The sequence below is a fragment of the Aquarana catesbeiana genome, linkage group LG06 (genome assembly GCF_042186555.1).
Source record: "Aquarana catesbeiana isolate 2022-GZ linkage group LG06, ASM4218655v1, whole genome shotgun sequence".
NCBI lineage: Eukaryota > Metazoa > Chordata > Amphibia > Anura > Ranidae > Aquarana > Aquarana catesbeiana.
This window is the reverse complement of record NC_133329.1, coordinates 376,523,043-376,540,770: the sequence shown is the minus strand read 5'-3', so window position 1 is coordinate 376,540,770 and position 17,728 is coordinate 376,523,043. Positions and strand designations below refer to the sequence as shown.

The window sequence follows — 17,728 nt, the reverse complement described above, 5'->3', positions numbered from 1 at the left end:
CCATGTGTGATAAGGGGCAGTTTTGCATTAATTTACATTTTCCACCTCATTTCTGTTTGACTCAAGGTCATAATTATTTATTTATTTTTATACTTAGGCTTCTAGAATTAGAAAAAGTCACTTTTGCTGTAATGCTCACCATGGATCCAGAACTATCCCCTGAAGCACTTTTTCTCCACCACTACAGGCAGACAGTCTTCTGGGTTGAAATACAGCCAGCATCAATCGAGCAGCCATTATCAACCTCTTCAACACTGAGGAACCTTTGAAATAACTTTCAGGTGTTGGGGAACCCCTTCTAAAAATGTTTACAGCTACAACTCATGGTACATTAGTGTGGTGGTCAGTGGGAAGAATGTTCTTTACACTTGTGGTTATTGGGAAGAATTACCCCCTTACAGATAGCTAAAAAGATCAGTGGTTTTGGTGGAAACTTATCTGAGAGGCAGAAATTGATCATTGTTCACGGAACCCCTAGCAACTCTGCAGGAACCTTAGGGTTCCATGGAACCCTGGTTGAGAGACCCTGCTCTGGAGCAACTGCAATTTGCAAAGTGCACAATCTGTCTGCCTTTTGTAAATCAACTCGAGAATGTTAACAGAGTGACCTAAAGAAAAGGTTTTGGTTAATAATATACATATATATTTTTTGTGATTGGGGTTTTGAGGGGAGGGGTGATGGAATTGTCTGAGGAAGGAGAAGGGTAGACAATTGAAGTTCATATTTATTTGTTTAAGCAAGGACAGCTAATATATTCTTTTGGGTTTGATTTATTTTGCTCACGGGGATATCTCCTCCCATTTCCTGTTTTGGGAATATGGTGCCACTTATTTAGTATTATTTTTTTGTGATAAGTGCACAGACTGAGAAAAGTTCTGACTTACTCTATTAAAAATCGTAAAAAGGCAGTATTGACTGAAATTGCTATTTTCCTAAAGCTGAACTCCAGGTACCAAGATTTTAGGATATTTCAACTTGTTACAATCTGTTTATCTATGAAGTTTATCTGTTTATATTTTCTTGAATCAACATGCAAAATCATCTTTTAATTCTTTTTGTGGTGAAGCAGATGTGATTGACATCAGCACTAGTGTCATGGCAACACCTAAGATAATGCTGTGGTGCACACAATCTCATTGCTCAGTTCTCGTTCATCAGAATTCTGAATGATAACACAAATCTGCCTGTGTGTTGCATCTCTTGCCCAAATATTTTTTTCATAGGCTAATTTAAATAAAAGGCCATTGACCAGGTTGGAAAATATATGACCTTTTAGTAGTTTTGAAGTGTTTATTTTAACAAAGTGTTAGTTGGCCAATTTGATCCATTCATTGCTCAATTCCAACCAGAAGTTAAATGTTAATGGAATACAATTTTCAGAAAGACAGATCATTTGTTTATTGAAATTCGAAGAAATCAGAAAAACGCAAACACATGTGTGGGCGACTAGAAAAAAAAGATTTCCTCATTGACCAAACACTTCGATTGGATGGCAAAAAAAATCAAATAAACAGTTGATACGCACTTGACTAGAATTAGAATGATAGGCTTTAGTGCACGATAACATTGCTTACTATTTGATGGTTTCATTTCTAAACACAAACACCAAAATGTATTTTATGCATCATCCAAAGCACAAGACATTTCCATTCACGTGTCATGAAATGACACTTGTCATCTAAACATGAGTTATCTGCATCATTTGGCTGATTTAACACTGTTCCTATGTCATGTCTTCCTCATAAAATGCATCTTCTGTGATTCACATGGCATGCTGAGGAAAAGCAGATACTGCATTTAGATGTTCAGACAATTAAGAACAAAACAAAATGTCTTGCGTGAGTGATAATTATGTAGCACTTTGGATCTTAGTAGAGTAAAGGATTTGACTTAGACAATAACATTAAAATGGATCTCAGATGTCTGGTTTACATTTTCCATAACTAGTGACAAGACGTGTACTATGCAATCCAAACTGTGACATTTTTGACATGTTTGACAATGAAAAGCTCCAATTCAATCCGCCTTTCCTAACTTGGAATCCACAAAAGGTTACTAGGGGTTCCTTGAGCAATGATAATTCTGCCTCCCAAATAAGTAACCACTAACCCCAATGATCTTTCAGCTATCTGTAACATTCAGTAACATTCTTCCCTCTGATCACCAATGTAAGGGGAATTCTTCCCTTGACCACCAATATAAGGGACATGGTTCCCACTGATCACCAACATAAGGGGCATTCTTCCCTTGACCAATAATGTAGGAGCATTCTTCCCTTGACCACCAATGTAAGGGGATTTCTTCCCTTGATTACCAATGTATGGAGTATTCTTCTCTTGATCACCAATGTAAGGTGCATTCTTCCCACTGATCACCAATGTAAGGGGCATTATTCCCTTGACCACCAATGTAAGGGGCATTCTTCCCTTGACCAGTAATGTAAGGGGGATTCTTCCCTTGACTACTAATGTAAGGAGCACTCTTCCCTTGACCACCAATGTAAGGAGCATTGTTCCCTTGACCACCAATGTAAGGGGAATTCTTCCCTTGATCACCAATGTGAGCAGAATTCTTCCCACTGAACACCAACGTAAGGGGCACAATTCCCTTGACCACCAATGTAAGGGACATACTTCCCTTGACCATCAATGTGAGGGGCATTCTTCCCATAACCACCAATGTAAAGGGCATTATTCCCACTGATTACCAATGTAAGGGGCATTCTTCCCTTGACCACCAATGTAAGGGGCATTCTTTCCTTGACCACTAATGTAAAGAACAATGTTCCCACTGATTGCCAACGTAAGGGGCATTATTTCCTTGACCAGCAACGTAAGGGGCTTTATTACCCTAATGGAAGCATTTCATTTATCATCACCCCGTTCTCTAGCCGCTAGACTCGGGGGACAGACCATGACTGCGGCCTAGCTCCGGCCACCCAGCCACCTCTTACCCCTCCCACACTTGTCCAGCGGGCCCCCGTGCCCTCTACACCTGGTACACCCCCTCCCCGATACTGTACCTCACCGCAGGGGCACAGGTTGACACTGGAGACCAGGATATCCACGGCTCCGGCCCTGCCTATCGTCCATTTTAGATCCTCCTGGACGCAGCTGCAGCACCAGTCCAACCAGTAAGTAGTGGCCAGATCCCCCTCACCCCTCCACTGCCCCCCCTCCCCTCCTCTCTCCCGTCTTTCCTTCTGGACCATCCCGTACAGGTAAGCCCACCGGGGTACCCTAGCAGTTGTTCCAGGGTCCTTCAGTCCGATCGCCCCTCGGGGGGTCAGGAAGGAATTTTTCCTCTGCTGTAGCAATTGGCCAGCTCAGCTTGGGGTTTTCGCCTTCCTCTGGATCAACAGGAGGGCAGTAGGCAGCCCCTCCATCACCTCCTCCAGAACTTTCCGCACCATCATCCAGCCCGGCAACTACACTACTCCAGTAGCAGTGGCAGCCATCTGATCCCTCCATCCCCCAGCAAACTCATCATCGCTACATCAGTACCATCATTAGATCATCCTTCCTTCAGCAACTTTCTCACCATGTGCAATTTCAAATACACAGCAGATGCCCTCCACAAGCTAAGAAACAACGCCTCAACTTTACCAACCGCCACTCAAAAAAGACTAAAAAAAGAAAAATTACTAAGGACCAACCCACAATCAACCATCAAATACAGGGAGACACCAATCCAACCACAACAACTAGCATGCGCCCTGATCAACACCAGATCTGCAGTCAAGCACAGACTGGAAATCCACGACTTCATCATCGAAAACAACATAGATTGCCTCTTCATTACGGAAAGCTGGCTAACATCCGACTGCAACACCATCCTAACTGAATTGGTGCCTGAGAACTACAGTATCCTAATTGAGCATAGAATAGGAAAAAAAGGAGGAGGCCTAGCAGTGATCTTCAAATCGCACCTTGCGTTCAACAAACCAACTTTACAGAACTCAGTGCCTTTCATGGAGACACTCTCCCTGCATTTTCAAACAACACCCCAAGACACCATTCACATACTACTATGCTACAGACCACCAGGACCAAAGACCAATCTCCTTACACCACTCACTGAATTCATTTCAATACACACCCTGAAAACCAAAAACCTTCTGGTACTTGGGGACTTTAACCTCTGGGCAAACTCTACCCAAGACCCTATCGCGACCGCCTGCATTAACCAACTGGAAGAACTAGGTCTTCAACAGCTGATAAATGCCCCCACGCACGGTTCAGGACACACTCTAGACCTCATCTTCACACAGAATATGGACATCAACATATTCGACAACACACCACTACCATGGACGGACCACCACTCTATCAAATTTAAAATCACCACTAACACCACCCTCCAAAAACAGAAACACACAACAACACACTGGAACAGATCTTAGAAGAAACTACACTCTGAACTCTTCAAAACCACATTATCAAACAAAATACCATTGCTAAACTTAAACCTCTCAACGGAACAAACACTCAACTCCCTAAACAAGGCATTACTACAAACAGCAGACTCAGTGGCGCCAAAACGCAGAACACTCATCTGCAAAAAAAAACTCGAGATGGTTTAATGGCACTCTCGCCCTACTCAAGCAAGAGCGTAGAAGAGCGGAAAGAGTATGGAGAAGAAATCCTACCAAGGAAAACCATACAAACTACAAAGTACTCACTGTGAAATACCACAAAGCAATCTTCAAAGCCAAAAAATAACACTTCTCGAACACCATCTCAACTGCCTTAAACCGGCCACGGGAACTTTTCAAAATAGTCGCCCAGTCAATGAACTCAACCTGCTTAGAACCCCCAGCAAACAATACTCAAGAATTCTGCAATGAGTTATCAAATTTCTTCATCGACAAAATCGGCAACATTCGGAAATCAATTCAACAGAAAAAAACAACCAACCTCACTGAACCAAAGCAAAAAGAGGATATCGACACGAACATCACACAACCACCAAATTTCTTTTTGACCCCAATCACCACTGACACGACTAAAAACATTATCAGAAGCCTTTGAGACAGCACATCACCAAACGACATCATTCCCACAAAACTCCTGAAAGAATGTTCCGACATCTTGGCCCCTACTATAACACACCTCATAAATCAGTCGTTCAAAGAAGGGATTGTTCCAACCACCCTCAAGCAAGGCATCGTTAAACCCATGCTAAAGAAACCCAATCTGGACTCTAAGGACCCTAACTACCGCAGACCGATAACATGCCTCAACACCATCTCCAAGATTATGGAGAAAGCAGTAGTACAACAGCTACAACAACACCTGGACACACACCAACTCCTGGACCCTCTGCAATCAGGCTTCCGCCCAAGCCATGGCACAGAAACAGCACTTCTCAAAATATGGGATGATGCCCTTGAAGCAACAGATGACGGAGAATCATGTCTCCTGGTACTCTTAGACCTCAGTGCAGCATTTGATACAGTGGACCATAATACTCTACTTGTCCGCCTCACAGAAGTAGCAGGAGCCACAGATTCTGGTCTAAAAGATTCTGGTCTAAAATGGTTTACATCCTTCTTAGAGAATCGCTCTCAGACAGTGAAACTAGGAGCATTCACCTCTGAAACCCGCACAAACTCCTGTGGAGTCCCCCAGGGTTCACCCTTGTCACCAGTGCTATTCAACATCTACATCAGCCCACTCCTCAAAATCATCAGAAAATCGGACCTCTCCTTCCACTCATACGCTGATGACACCCAACTCTACTTTCGCATCACCGGACAAAAAGACAACCATCAGCAATTAGAGAAATGCCTCACTTTGATAGATGACTGGATGCCCTTTAGCTCCCTCAAACTCAATGGTTCAAAAACAGAACTTCTTCTCCTACACGCTAACCAAAATTCCAAAACCAAGACTCCTTTGGACAGACCATCTCTCCAAGCACCAAAGCCAAGAGTCTCGGGGTCCTCTTTGACTCAGAAATTACAATGGATGCACAAAGAGGATCAGTAGTTAGCGGATCTCACCATCTCCTCTGCCTGCTACGTAGACTCATCCCCTTCATCCCAGAAGAGAACAAAGCAGCAGTAGTTGGAACAATCCTCAATTCCCGACTCGACTACGCAAACTCGCTCTACATAGGATTACCCCAATATCAGCTTGCGCGCCTACAACTCATCCAAAACGTGGCGCCAAGACTGCTAACAGGAAAAAACCCTGGGAGTCCATTTCCCCATCCCTGAGGAGCCTACCCTCTGCCTCACCCACAAATGCATACAAGGAAACGCTCCTCAATACCTTTGAGAGAAAATAAAACACTACACACCCAATCGCAATCTTCGATCATCTAACCAAAACCTCCTCCTCATTCCCAAATACCACTACAAAGCAAAGGGAGAACGAAGATTCGCAGTCCAAGGACCTCGGCTATGGAACGCTCTTCCGACTTACATCCGCATGGAAGAAAACCATCAGGCATTCAGGAAAAAACTCAAGACCTACCTCTTCTAAGAAGCTGACAACACAGAACGCATCTAGCGCCTTGAGACGATTCAGTTCGCATTTGCAGCGCTTTACAAATCATTCATTCACCAGTGTTCGGGGGCATTTTTGCACAGACTACTAAATAAGGGAACACTACAGTCTTCACTTCAGCCTTTCTTTTTTTTTTTACTATTACTATAATTTGTTTCATGTCATTATCATTATTTTATTCTCTAAATTGTCATATAGAGCAGTCCTTGGTGTCCAATATACTAAACCAGGGGTCTCAAATTGGCGGCCCTCTAGCTGTTGCAAAACTACAAGTCCCATCATGCCTTTGCCTGTGGGAGTCATCCTTGTAACTCTCAGCCTTGCAAGGCCTCATAGGATTTGCAGTTTCGCAACAGCTTGAGTGCTGCCAGTTTGAGACCCCTGTACTAAACACACCACATTCCTTACTTTATTGTTTACTCTTAAATCTTAACTTACTGTTTATTTTACACTAACAAAGTAATATAAATATAAAATATACTATATAGTAATTATTATAGTAATAATTATTAGGGATTTGCTGAGACCGAACATTTATTTTAAGGATTCCTCTGTGTTAAAAAGTTTGGGAAAGAATACATTAAAATTGAACTAAACCCATCAAGATAACTGTTTCACAAACAGCTGCATTCAAGGAATGCCATGAACAATATCTGTCACAGTTGCCTGTGCTGTCAACCCAACTGTCAAGCCAACTGGCTGATGTGATAGTTAATCACATGTGCAGCACTACAGCACCTGCAGATCAAACAAAGGTAAGATGGCAGCTTCCTTGGCTATAAATTATAGGAGACTTTAGTTTCATTTTAAAGGCACATAAAAACATGTTTTTATTCAAGAAATTTAATTTTTCTTCCACTTGCTTTCAATTTGTTTATTTTTACAGTATGAAGTTATCAATCACAGCTTAGAATCGGGACACGATTTAGAAGCATCTTGGAAGCCAGTGTTAGCCTCTACATATGTTTGCAAACAAAAGCCGCTGAGATATCTGTTTTTATTAAACCATTAAAAGAAAGGTTGTGCCTTGAGGAATTTGTTTGTTTCGCACACTTGTAGAAAGCTGTCCTCCCACATGCACTTCTCTTACTAATTAGAATTTTAATAAGTTTCTATTTTATTTCAATCATTAGTAGACAAAGTATAGAGTATGTACACTGACTGGACACATTCTTCCTCCCTGTCTTACAGAATCCAATATTGGTTAAAAAAGTGAAGTAATAGCTTATAATGTTATTTCTGTTTAATTATTATCTAATTTGTAGTAAATTCGTTATTTTAAACAGACAAAAATGTATACTTTTTTGTTAAATATGAATAAACAAAAATATATATATATTTTAAGTATGCACAGTATGTTTTGCACAATCATTAAATTCATTCATGGTTGATGAACAGAAATGTTGAAACTACTGACATGATAGTATGACTGAAGACCTCATACTAGTCTCCCTCTGAGGGTATTAGACTCCTAGCTGTGAGAATACTACTGACATGACAGCATGACTGAAGACCTTATACCAGTCTCCCTCTGAGAGTATTGGGCTCCATGCTGTGGGGGTTTTTGTTAGACTGCTGACTCTAGTAGAGGACAACAAAAGTATTGGAAGAGCTACTCTATCATTTGTTATGAGAAAATAAATCCCAACTCTGAGAAACTGAAAAATAATCCCATGCAGTAGGGCTGTGCCCACACTGCAAGGGTTAATGGCTTGTTTTGCAGCACCTTCTCCCCATGCTCTAGCAATCTAAGGTTCTGATGTCATTAAGGCAAATGCAGAATCAATAACTCTGCAATGGACATGATGGCACCAAGGGAGAGACCCCCACCGCAACATGGGGGAGCACTATCTGCCAGGGGAATGGTGGATCAGGTACGTTAAAGTGCAAAAACTATCCCCTAGACTAACAAGCAATTAATTCTTGCAATGAGGGCACAACCCCACTGCAAGGAATAATTTTTAGGTTTTCTGGAGTCTTTAAATAAAGCCTAGCTCAAACTGGATTTTTCATAGAGTCAGCAATTTCTATTGTGGGCCAATTCACACCATATGCATTGGGCTATGTTGGACAGCCTTGCACGATAAAGTCCCAGTGCCCAGGCAAAGCAATTTGCTATGAGTGCTAAAAGTTCCATTCATACCACTGCACTGCAGTTGTGCGTGGTGAGAAAAGGTAGAACATGCTCTACTTTTTTCAGCAAGGAGGGTAAGAGGGTATCAACGTGCTGGACTGTGGTACATAAAGTTGAATGGATTGTCATTTTATGTAGAAAAGAAATTTGCTCAATTCCCCCATCAACACAGATAGTGTTGATAGAGGAATCCCTTCTGCCAATCCATTGTATTCTACCAATGAGGGAGCAGGGGAAGCTGTCCCTGCCAGGAGAAGACAGAGATTGTTGCTAGTGGCTATACCAGCTAGCTTGATTGCTCAACTTTGTACATTCAGCCTGCTCATACATGGTTCAAATCTCAGCTGGACCCTGCTGAACCGGCCGAGATTCGAACCGTCTATGGCCAGTCAACTCTTTCTGCTGGATTGTGCATGCATATCAAATTTGCTTTACTGTTATTTCAGGCTGATTGTATAAACAGTTAGAATGTCAGCAGGGATGCTTAGAAGGTAGAAACCAACCAACCAAATGTCAGCTTGCTAGCATGTGGCTTCTGGTTGCATTTTGGTAGCTGCACATCATCGTTCTGTGTTACGATGTTGGCATTGTTGTTCCCCTGCACCCTTTTTTAGTGGGAAGCAGAAGTCCAAAAAGGATTATATTACAGTGCACCAAATATATATATATATATATATATATATATATATATATATATATATACATACTGTATATCTATATAGGTGTTCTATCGGGTTGAGGTCAGGACTCTTTGCAGGCCAGTCAAGTTCCTCCACCCTGCAGTCATGTTGGAACAAGATTGGGCCATCCCCAAACTGTTCCAACAAAGTTGGGAACATGAAATCGTTCAAAATGTCCTGGTATGCTGACACCTTAAGAGTTCTCTTCACTGGAACTAAGGGACCAAGCCCACCAAGCCCAATCCTTGAAAAATAACCTTACACTATAACCCCCCCCCCCCCCACACCAAATGATTTAGACTAGTGCACACAGCAAGCTTCATAAAGACATGGATGAAAAAGTTTGGCCCGGAGAAACTTAATTGGCCTACAACATCAGTGCCTGAACTGACAAATGCGCTTCTGGAAGAATGGGCAAACATTCCCATAGACACACTCCTAAACCTTGTGGACAGCCTTTCCAGAAGAGTTGAAGCTGTTATAGCTGCATAGGGTGGGCCAACTCAATATAGAACCCTATGGACTAAGACTGGCCTGCCATTAAAGTTCATGTGCGGGTAAAGGTAGGCGCCCCAATACGTTTGGTAATATAGTGTACAGTATATATGAATATATATATATATATATATATATATATATATATATATATATATATGCACTTTTAATGAACAGATTATTTACAGTGAAATGGGTTTGAATAGTTAATTTCCCTTCTAGGATTAATCTAATTTCTCTCAAGTGCAAACAGCACAGGGATTTTATGCTGATGTGTGCTAAGTGCATAACACATTGAAAGAGGCTGGGTGTATATTTGCATATGAAAATACATATAATTTACAATGAATAATTTACAGTGAAAGGCTCTGGGCAATCCTGCCACATCTTCAGCAGTTCTTAGCACCTACTGCGTGGGAAGCAAGATATTTATGTGCATTATTATCTATATCTATAAAAAGAAAAAAACAGTTTGAGAAATATCTTTGTAACTTTTAGACAGAACCATTCTGCTGCGTTTGGCCCGGGCAGCTGTCTGTCTGTTTTCTAAAATTCATCTTTGCTTGAACTAGGTCTCAAAATCAACCAAGTGGAGCGCAATGACGTTCTCAGAGGTCGACTTATTCTTAGGTGAGCGGAATGCGGAATGTGATGCAACGATCTTGACAACTGCACATGGCCCTCTCCGTGAATTCGAGCATGCTGCAAGGTGTTTTTGGAAAACAGGTCATTATTATTGTCTTTTTTTTAATTTCTATGGATGCATAATGGAAAGTGAACATAACCCTGTGCTTCATTTTAAACTTTTATAAGTTCTGCCTAAGCACATATACCCCAAAATGCCTGCAACAACCTTTATTAGTAAGATAAAACCCTCTAATGCTCCTCCCTTATTCATACTTTGTTGTGTGGCCTGACTTTATGATTACCACCTACCATTTCTCTGGCTACTGGCTCACTAGACAGTTCAAAGAGTTTTGTCATGGAGTTGGGAAAAAATTCGGTCCCAGTAACAGCCTTCTTGTCTTATAAAGAAAGCATTTTGTGATGTCTGCTTTTGGACAGACCCTTTACATTCAGAAACTTAGAATGTTCCACAGGTTGACTTTTAACCAGTGTCAGCCCGTCCATAAGGGGCGCAGGGGCACCGCCTCCCTAATCTCTATGCGCCCGGCCCCTAATCTCCATTCTGGGTGCCTGATGCATAGAGTTCTACGAGTTGTTTTTTTTTGTGAAGCACGTGATTAGAGCCAGAGGCTCTAATTAGCTTAAAAATGGGGGGGGGGGAGGCTCGGGGGCAAAGAGCACTGCACCCTGAGCCCACCCACTTGTGACAATAGTGAATCAACATTCGCTACTGTCTTCCTGCTTCTTCTCCTGGCTAATCAGGACAGGAAGCGGATCCTGAGACTGGATTGGCTGGGAGGAAAAGCGAACGGATTGGCCAGGTCGAGAATCTGGGGAGGCCGCCCAGGACGAGCGAGTGGGCTTGCCGAGCGGACGTTTGGGTTTTCGAACCGTTAATTGGCAGGGTGAATGTACCAAGTTGATTGAGCAATCAACATGGGTAGAACCAGCCTGCCGGATTATCTTGCAAATATAATTAGTGGCTGCTATAGCCCCTAGCAATAACCACTGTCTTTTCACAGCGTGGAAGCCCCCCCCCCCCCAACCCCCCGCCGGGAGAAGACAATTGCTCTGCAGGAGGGAATCCCCTGTCACTACTGTCTGTGTTGATTGGGGGATTGTGCAAATTTATTTTTTGCAACCCATGATTGCAGGAAAGAAATGGCCAGCCTTCGACTTCAAAGCAGGCTTAAAAATATAAGTGCAGCATTTTGAAATAAATATATAAAAAAGAGTACTTTTTAGTTATTCAGTGAAGGTTCAGAGTTGAAAGTTCAACAATGCAAATTCCAAAATAAAGTGCTGTAAATGGTCCTCCATCAATAGCAATGCACACATTGACCTTTACCCTCAGTGGTGGACCACCCTCCATAAAGTGCTCAAACATGCTCAAAACAACTCAACTCTGAACCGCTATATCCACAAGGACACCTGATGTCTGTAGCCTTCACCACATAAGAAATTCCACCAAGAGGGGACAGTATTAATGGTACCAAAATGTTTTAAAATCCACCAAAACACTCAACAAATGTTGCATAAAAAACTTGCTTACCACTCTATATTACATGGGAATGTTTACAACCAACAAGATGGCTGACTTCTATGTGCAGCGATGTCATGTGACCAGGCTCCACTCGACATGTTTCGTCATAAAGACATCAGGGGTGCAAGAGGGGTGTTATTAAGTCAGTTAAGCCAATTAAAGTGGCTTCAGTAGGTAATACTCTGTTTTAATGCACTCCTAAGAAGAAGGAGTATTATCTTCTTCTCATCAGTGGAGGAAGAGAGGGTCCACAGTTTTAACTGATTTACCCTTGCCTTGAGTTGAGCTCTAACCTCTTGTTGATCATGTAATGTAGATATGTGGCGGCAAGAAATATGGGCTTTATCACACATGCCTCCATTGCAGAATAAGGTTGTGTGCTGAGAGCACACTCCCTGCACACTGCCAGCACCTGACAAGCTGTCGCCAGTAGCTCTCGGCCAAGGCTTATGATTGGTGGGCTCCCGATCATGTGATGTGATGTTAAAGGGCCACTGGGAGTCGGCATTAAAAGATCAAGCTCAGCAGAAGGTTACCAAGTGGACACATTACTGCAATGAAATGCAGGTCTTCCCCTAGTGTATAAATATGTATACAGCATTTCAAATGTTGTATATTGAAAAAATATAACAGCAAACACATTGGAATCATATTATTGTTTTCTTATATATAGGATTCCTATCATCCCTAGTTTATTTATTTTTTTTTTTTTTACATTTTTTCTTTTCAGTTTTTTTTTTTCAGTTTTTTGGGTTTTTTTGTACAGATCCTGCTGTATGCCTGTATGCACCTCCCGTGTTGTTATAAATTGACAAGCTTTTATTTTTAGCCTTTCCCAAAGAGCGGCACCTAACATTTTGGGAGTAAGAACAGAGCATCCTTTTCCTTAGAAAGAAGATATGAATTTTGTCTTCCATTTCCTCACAGATATTAATAGGTTACTGGCTAAACTCTTGAATACCCAACATTAACACATGTGATTATCCAATAAATGGGTGCACTGGCTTGAATGCAGGCACTTCACCTCCCATCCTTACATAAAAACGCACTTTTGTTCTGTAATTATTACCTTTGCACTCAAGCCTTTTCTCCCTCCTGACTCTGTTGTGTTATTAGCCATCAACTTCTAGGCTGTGCTAATTCATTTGCCTCGCCTGGAGTAATAATGTGTTCCCTTTTATATTTCATAACCGAAGGCTGCTTAAATATTGTGCCTAAACAGACTAATTAATAGTTACAGACTGTTAACCTGACTGCAGAAAAAAAATACAGTTTTAATCTATTAATCACCATCTTCTTAAACCAACAGTTCCTTAGAACCCCATTTTATTAAAAGCAGAAATAGCTCTTATACCATTTATTTTATCTGTAATAACAGTAATAACTCAAAATCCCCAAAGGCTTATGTATTAATATAACGCAAAGAGCAATAAAGGCATGCATGGTGAGGTATCCCACAGCAACTAATCATAAACCATGTCTTAAAGGGGAATTGTGTGTTATCAATTTTAGACACACAATAGATGTAAACATAAATAGCTTGAAGCTGAAGCCAAGGCAAACAGCTAAATGTGAAAAAGAAATACACTATATTGTCAAAAGTATCGGGACGCCTGCCTTTACACACACATGAACTTTAATGGCACCTCAGTCTTATTCCGTAGGGTTCAATAGTGAGTTGGCCCAACCTTTGCAGCGCAGAAGCGCATATGCGAGTTCAGGCGCTGATGTAGGCCTGGCTCACAGTCTCCACTCTAATTCATTCCAAAAGTGTCCTATCGGGATGAGGTCAGGGCTCCGTGCAGGCCAGTCAAATTCCTCCACCCCAAACTCACTCATCCATGTCTTTATGTACCTTGCTTTGTGCACTGGTGTGCAGTCATGTTGGAACAGGAAGGAGCCATCCCCAAACTCTTCCCACAAAGTTGGGAGCATGAAATTGTCCGAAATGTCTTGGTATGCTGAAGTCTTTAAGGGGTTGTAAACCCTCGTGTTTTTTCAGCTTAATGCATCCTATGCATTAAGGTGAAAAAACTTCTGACAGTGATCGGCCCCCCAGCCCCTCTCCCCCCCCCCCCATTTTACTCACCTGAGCCCTTGGATCCCTTGGCAGAGATGCGCTGTACCTCTCTGTTCAGGGTTCTCGGCTTTTGATTGGATAGATTGATAGCAGCGCAGCCATTGACTCCCGCTGCTGTCAATCAAATCCAATGACGCGGGCGCCGGGGCCAAGTCCTGCATTCTGCATCTATGGACGCAAGTGCTGGACCCCCCTGGAGAGTGCTTCTCCTAGGGGGTCATACAAGGCGGGGAGGAGCTGATAGCGCCACCGGGGGATCCCAGAAGACAAAGATCGGGGCCACTCTGTGCAAAACGAACTGCACAGTGGAGGTAAGTATGACATGTTTGTTATTTAAAAAAAAAAAACAAGCCTTTACAATCACTTTGAGAGTTCCCTTGGAACTAAGGGGCCAAGCCCAACCCCTGAAAAACAACCACACATCATAATCCCCCTTCCACCAAATGATTTGGATCAGTGCACAGTCTGAGTGCTGATATACAAAGAATTACATGAGACTGAGACTGAAACTTAACCACATATTTATATTATTGTTTTTAAAAATATATCAGTTAGATTCAATCTCTTACCACCCTTGTAATGCATATGTGTGGTGGCAAAGAGAGTGGGCTTTGATGCTCACATGCCACACAAATGTGTCCATGGATGGCTGAGGCTACTACATCCCCCTCACAGTGCCTGAACCGTCCCTCCCAGACAGCTCCCAATCTTTAGTAATGGTCCGGAGTCCGAGGGACAGGATTCTGATCATGTGACTACTGTGACAACCAATCACAGTGGTCAAATGATTGGACAGTCATTTCCACCCCATGGCATAAAACCCATTTAAACGGATGCCAGGGCTGGATAGGAAGGAATTAATGGATACTTAAAGTGGAACTGAAGTCCACTCCCCTTAAAAAAAATATATTTTTTTTAAGTTTGAAATCATTTCACTTATAACTTTATAACACAGGGTATCTTGTTTGGGAGGTATAGCTTGGAAAAAGTCATTTGTATCTGTTCCTTTACCCAAGAGCTTAGACTGTGTTCTTTAAAGAACTTTAAATGACAGCAGGACAGGGGTCCTCGATTTCACTAAGGATACCTTTCCCCTTAAAGTGTTTGTTACCCCAACATTGCATATTCCTGATAAAAGCTGGTTGGGCATGTCCAGTGGCTGGGCTTGCCGGTGTGGGCAGGGCAAGGCTGGTTTGGCTGGAGGTGGCGGGCACAAACAGAATGGAGCCGGGGAAGCCTGCAGTGGGTCTTTGATTTCTAAAGAGTAGAAGATTTATTGTGGTGAAGGAAGCAAGGAACTAAGGGTGACCAAGGCCCATAATCTGCGTGGATGTGTTTGGGATACATACCCTGAGGTGCTATTTGGCTTTTCATTCATGTGAAAGTCAACATCCTTTGGTAAGCTACCACCTTCCCTATTATCTCCACTGGATGATCTGGGGATTTGTCTGTCTATGTGTCCCACTGTATCTTCTGGAGTCACTTTGGGAACATCACCATCCTTCCTCTTCCTTTTATTTTTGCACTTTTTGGAATCTGTTTACTAATTTTTTGGATTTACTTATGTACTGTCACTTGTGCATGGTGCTTTTTAGACTTTGTTTGATCACTCATATTAATATATGTAAACCTAATTTGCACTTTGCTTTTGGAGTATATTCCTGATATGTGCCTGCTGTACTATGTACTTGTATGCAAAAAGTATCCTGTTCTCTTTGTATTGCTTAGTTTGTGTGAAATCCCTGGTGTTCCTGCTAGTCCCTCTACATTCCTATTAAAAACTGGCCATAGGAGAGCATGCCATGGTCAGTTCTCTATCTATGCTGGAAACTAAGCCTGCTCTCCTCCAATGATCAGATTTGCCCTGACATGCCCCCACCTGCACAGCCTTTCACTTTGAAGCTTACTGCGCTGCTGTTTCTCCCCCCCCCCCCCCAGCTCTTATGCAGCTAACAGAAGGAATGTGATCACTTGTAAGAAAGGGGGAAAAAGGTATTTAGAATGCTTTTTTAGATCCATACACAGATGTTTTGCCTTACATTTCTATCTTAAACTGAATGGGTTGTTTTACAACCACTTTCACTTTAAATCAGAACTCCAGTGATAGATTTTTTCTTAAGACTGGAGAAAGGTTAGAACCTTTTTTTTTTATTGCTGTACGTTTCTCTACAAAAATGTCCCCTAAATTCCTGCCTCAAAGACAGCATAGATATTGAAATCACCCCAACTACATGGATGCCAATTGGAGAGATTCCACTTCCTGTCCTGGTTACCACAAAGGAAATAAGGGTAAATCTCCCAGTGGGAACACAACCAGAGTTTTCAAACACTCCCCAGTCTATCCAAAATTCAAAAGAAAAGTTTGAGGTTGGAGATTATTTTTTTCATCATGTAGCATCTGGTCTAAATTATATGCACCACGGTAGAAGAAGGCAATGCTGTTTATACTTGGCATCTTACATTTGTTTGCAGCTGTACACCTGGTTAGAGTAGACTTTTCCGAATCACTTTATAGCAGAGTTTATTCAGCATAGCCTAATCCAAATTACCAAGTTCCTTTCTCCCTGCAGTTTATGCATTACTTAACACAGCATATTGTATTATTATGTGGTTTTATGTGAGAAGAATGCTAATAAGCTGCCTCCGCTTTTTTATCCTTCTCCTGGCACACTGCCAGCAGAGTCAATGTTTCTGTGACTGCTTAAAAGATAACACCTTCTGCAAGTATAGAAAATAGTAAACAATTATTCTTTAGCGTATTAAATCTGTCATCTCGGGGGGGGGGGGGGTTAGTAAAATGATGTTTGGTAAATTTTGGCTTTAAAGTGGTATTGCCCGACTCCAAAGCAGCATTTTATTATATTGTAAGCAGAAGGGAGGGGGGAGAGGGAAGGCAGGGAACCAAGCAGGGGGAAAAAAAGGGAAGGGAAGGGGGGGTGAGAGAAGAGGGGATGAGAGGGAATGGAGGGGTCAGTGGAGGAGAAGAGATAGGGAAAGAGGATAAGAATGGAGGAGAAAAGGGAACAGGAATGGAGGATGGGGGAGGAGAGACATGGAGGGGGAGTTGAGATGGGAAAGAACAGAGAAATAAAAGTATCATTGAAATACAGATGGAGAATATAGGCTGGAAGGGTAAAAGAGAGGAGGACAGGAAAGGGTAGGGGAGGGGAGGATGGAGGAGAAGAGGTAGGGGCGGGGGGGTAGGGAAGAGGGGTAGAGGGTAGAATAGAGGGGGGTGGGGTGAAAGGTGTTGAAAAGGGAAGGATACAAGTGAGAAGGGTGGGATAAAAGGAGAGAAGGGTACAGGGTAAAGAAGAGTGGGAGTTAGGAAGGAGGAGGTTGGATGAAAGGAGAGGAGGACAGGGGAGGGAAGAGAAGAGGAGTAGAGGGTATAGAAGAGGATACTAGGGCAGATGGGGTAGAGAAGAGGAGTGAAGGGCAGAAGAGAGGACACTGAGATGAAATTAGAAGGGCATAGGGTAGGATAGCAATAAGAAGTGTGGGGTAGAGGAGAGGAATGAAGGTTATGGTAGAAAAAAAGAGTGGAGGATAGAAAATAGGAGGTTGGATGATAAGAGAGGAGGGAAAGGGAGGGAAATGAAGGGGAGTAGATTTTAGGAGAGAGAAAGGATGGTGGGGGTAGAGAAGAGGAGTGG

The 17,728-nt window shown here is 42.3% G+C and overlaps 1 protein-coding gene across 6 annotated transcripts in view; it reads right to left on the bottom strand.

Annotated features, from left to right (window-relative positions):
* LRP1B (LDL receptor related protein 1B) overlaps window positions 1–17,728 on the bottom strand; it is a 2,172,167-nt gene that overhangs the window by 1,988,205 nt on the left and 166,234 nt on the right. The gene's annotated exons all lie outside the window — the stretch shown is intronic.